This window comes from Orycteropus afer, unplaced genomic scaffold, assembly GCF_000298275.1.
Source record: "Orycteropus afer afer isolate SDZICR_OR568_19922 unplaced genomic scaffold, OryAfe1.0 scaffold00288, whole genome shotgun sequence".
NCBI classification, from domain to species: Eukaryota; Metazoa; Chordata; class Mammalia; order Tubulidentata; family Orycteropodidae; genus Orycteropus; species Orycteropus afer.
This window is the reverse complement of record NW_006921875.1, coordinates 962288-966272: the sequence shown is the minus strand read 5'-3', so window position 1 is coordinate 966272 and position 3985 is coordinate 962288.

Here is a 3985-nt window from a genome sequence, read left to right as displayed (position 1 = left end):
CAATCTACTTCTGTAGTGATAGTGCCCAAAGAGGGGTTGGTGTGAGTCCAGTCCGACTCAACAGCACATAACAACAACAACATATGCATGTGAAGGCTGGACGATGAATAAGGAAGACCAGAGAAGAATTCAAGCATTTGAATTATGGTGTTTGTAAAGAATATTGAATATATTATGGGCAGCCAGAGAATTAACAAATCTTTGTCTGAAGAAGTATGGCCATAATGCTCCTTAGCAGTGAAGATGGTGAGTATTCATCTCATGTACTTTGAATATGTTATTAGAAGGGGTCAATCCCTGGGGAGGGGCATAGAGGAAGACTCTCAACAAGATGTATTGACACATTGGCTGCAACAATGGACTGAAGCTTAACGACTGTGAGGATGGCACAGGATCAGGCGACGTTTCATTCTGTTGTGTGAGTTACTATAAGTCAGAACTGACTTGAGGGCACCTAACAACAACAACATCTATTGAGCCCTAATTACATGCCAGTCACTGTTCTCAGAATTTCCATACATTAATTCATCTACTTTTTATCACAATCGAGGTATTTTCACTGTTATTATTTCAATTTCATAGAGAAGAAAAGTAGGCACATAAAGGGTTATGTAACTTGGCCAAGATCACAGAACTCAGAAGCAAGAGAGTAGTGCATTTCTATAGCCTGTATTCCTAATTGAATTGCATACTCTTACTGCCTGCTCTGGTAGCGTAGTGCCAACCAGAAGGCTGGCGGTTCAAACCTACCAGCCACTCCTCAAAAGGAAGATGGGGCAACCTACTTCTGTAGTGATACCACCTCGGAAACCCAAGGAGGGGTTGCTATGAGTCAGGTCCAACTCGATGGCACATAACAACAACAACAACACATGTTATCATTTGAGTAAAGGACTTAGCAGTTTAAAAAAAAAAAAAAAAGACTTTGAAAACCATTGGACTAGGTGATCCCTTACGGGTCCACTTCCTTAGACTTTGACAATCCCAAGACATAAAGATAAATCAAGAGAAATAAAGTGCTGTGTGGTAGTTAAGCCAGCAGATTCTCAAGTCAGACAGTGAGAGGCTTGTATCCTGGCTGTGTTGTTGTTCTCAGCTGTCATTGAGTCAGCTCTGACTCATAGTGGTCTTAAGTATAACAGAATGAAACATTGCCCGGTCCTGCACCATCCTCACAGTCATTGCTATGTTTGAGGCCATTGTTGCTGCCACTGTGTCAATCTACCTCCCTCTTTTTCCTGACCCTCTACTTTATTAAGCATGATGTCTTTCTCCAGTGATATGTCCCCGTTGATGACATATCCAAAGTAAGTGAGACAAAGTCTGGCCATCTTCACTTCTAAGGCGCATTCTTGTTATACTTCCTCTGAGAAAGATTTGTTCATCCTTCTGACAGTCTGTGGTATATTCAATATTCTTTGCCAACACCATAATTTGAATGCATTGATTATTAAGTCTTCCTTATTCATTGTCCAGGTTTTGCATGCATATGAGACCATTGAAAAAGACCATAGCTTGGTTCAGGAGCCCCTTAGTCCTCAAAGTGGTATCTTTGCTTATTAACGTTTCAAAGACATCTTTTAAAACTGGTTTGCCCAGTGCAATATGTCATTTGATTTCTTGACTGGTGCTTCCTTGAGCATTGATTATGGATCCAAGAAGAAGGAAAACCTTGACAACTTCACTTCTAACCATTTATACCAATGTTGTTTACTGGTCCAGTTGCATTATTCTGACCCTGAGAAGTTGCATTTCCTGAGGATTGCTGTGACAGGCCCTCCCATCCCACATGCTCTTCTTAGTATCCTTGCTGCTCCCCTATCACAATATTAAATCTCCTCTTCTACTCAGAGTATCTTGACAGGTCCTGTGACTGTTTTGACTGATTAAACATGACAGACATGATGCTGTGCCACTGTCTAGTGGCCTAGTGCCCTAAACTTGCCTGCGAGCTCCCACTTCCTTCTGCTTGGAGCTTAGAGCCACCATGTACAAATTTCATGCTACTCTGCTGAAGAGAGAAAAATACACTGTGGAGGAACATGGAGAAGCCAAGCACGTGAGTAAAATAGCCATCTTGGACTTCCAGCCCAGTCAAGCCTTCAGTTGACTCTAGCCCCTGCCACTATGTGGCCCAATCACATGAAAGATCCTAAGTGAGACCTGTCCAGATGAGTCTGGTGGTTGCTTCTAAGCACGTATGTTTTGAGCTGGTTTGTTTATGCAGCAATAGATAACCAGAAAGCAGGCCCTGCCACTTATTCATTATATCCCTTTGGGCAAGTCATCTAATCTCTTTGGGCATCAGTTTTCTTATCAATAAAATGGGGATAAGTAATAGTGCCTCCCATAGAGGACTGGTGTGAGAATTAAAGGAGACAATACATGTAAAGTAGTTTATATTACTCCTTGAAAGTGATGGTGTACCTGCAAAAAGTCAATTACCTCTCTATATTGAGAGATAATTGAGGTAAGTTAAGTTAAGGAATGCTGACTTCATTCACTGTTTAAAGTTCAATAATGTACAAAATTTTGGAGAATAATACTTTTGGGGTATATTTTGGTATTTAAAGAAAGGTGAAATTCTAGTAAACAAGATATGTGCAATAAAACCCACATCAAATGATCTTCCATTTTATTATCCAAAGGAGTAGTTTGAGGAGCTCTTAAAAGAGCCAACTTGAATTCCAATTTCAAGATGGCAGAAGGAGGTAATCTCTGTCCCCTTTTCATCTAAAAATCAATTTACAACAAAAAGAGAGATTCAAATGCCAGCTTAAACTAGTTTTTATCCATATCACTAAGCCATAATATGTGAAAAAAGAAATTAGACTGAAGAATGATAAATGGCTTAGTTGAGTGAGTAAAAGAAAGATAAACTTAAGTTCTAGCAGAACTACTACTGAGAAGCAAGTTGACTTTCCCTAGGAACCTTAGAAATTCTCAAGAACTGGAAGCACCAGGAACAAAGGCAGGCAAAGCTGAGGTGGTGAGGACTGAAAATAGGGAAATGTTTTGAAAGTCTGTACAAGAAGCTATAAGACTCCTAGTTTTCCTCCCTTCACTCAGCCAAGCATAGGGAAGTAACTACCCCTCATCTATACCTATAGGAGATGTGAGCATATTTTCTGGAGAAACTAAACTAGAAAGGCTCTGAAATGAAGAGTACTGGGCCCTAAAAGATGTGGGTATTTATACTGAAGAAATTTTCCAAACAGGAGAGAAAATTGAAGAATAAAGATAAGAAAACTAGATCAGTCCAGGAAATTCTATAGCTGACTAAAAGTTTCTGTAAAAAAATAGAGCAGAGAAAATAGCAGGGAATGACTTAACAAAGAAATAATACAATAACCTTTCCCAGTACTGGACATGAGCCCCAGTCCAGTAAACACATGAAAACTCTCACTAAGCTCCATTTCATAAAATTCCAGAATCAGATATAATAAATATTCTAAGAACATCCAACTAAAAGCTCAAAACTCACTGCCATTGAGTTGAATCTGATGCATAGCAACCCCTCCTTGGGTTTCTGAGGACATACCTCTACAGAAGTAGATTGTCCAGTGTTCCTTCTGAGGAGTGGCTTGTGAGTTTGAACTGCTAATCTTCTGGTTAGCAGTCAAATTCCTTAGACATAAAACATCACATACAAAGTATCAGGTATCAGTATGGCAATGATATTCTTAACAATACCAAAAGGCAAAAAAACAATTAAATAGTGCCTTCAAAATTCTGAGGGAAAAGACCTAGAATTTCATTCCCAGCCAAACTATCCATCAATGTATGGGTAAAATAATGACATTTTCAAATATGCAAGATCACAAAGTTACTTCCCATATAGTCTTGTAGGATATGGCAGGAGAAGGAACTCCACTGTTCTGGTTACCTAGTGCCACTCTGACAAGAAACATACCACAAATGGGATGGCCTTAACAAACAGGAGTTTATTCTTACAATTTGGAGGCTTTAAGTCCCAGATCAAAGT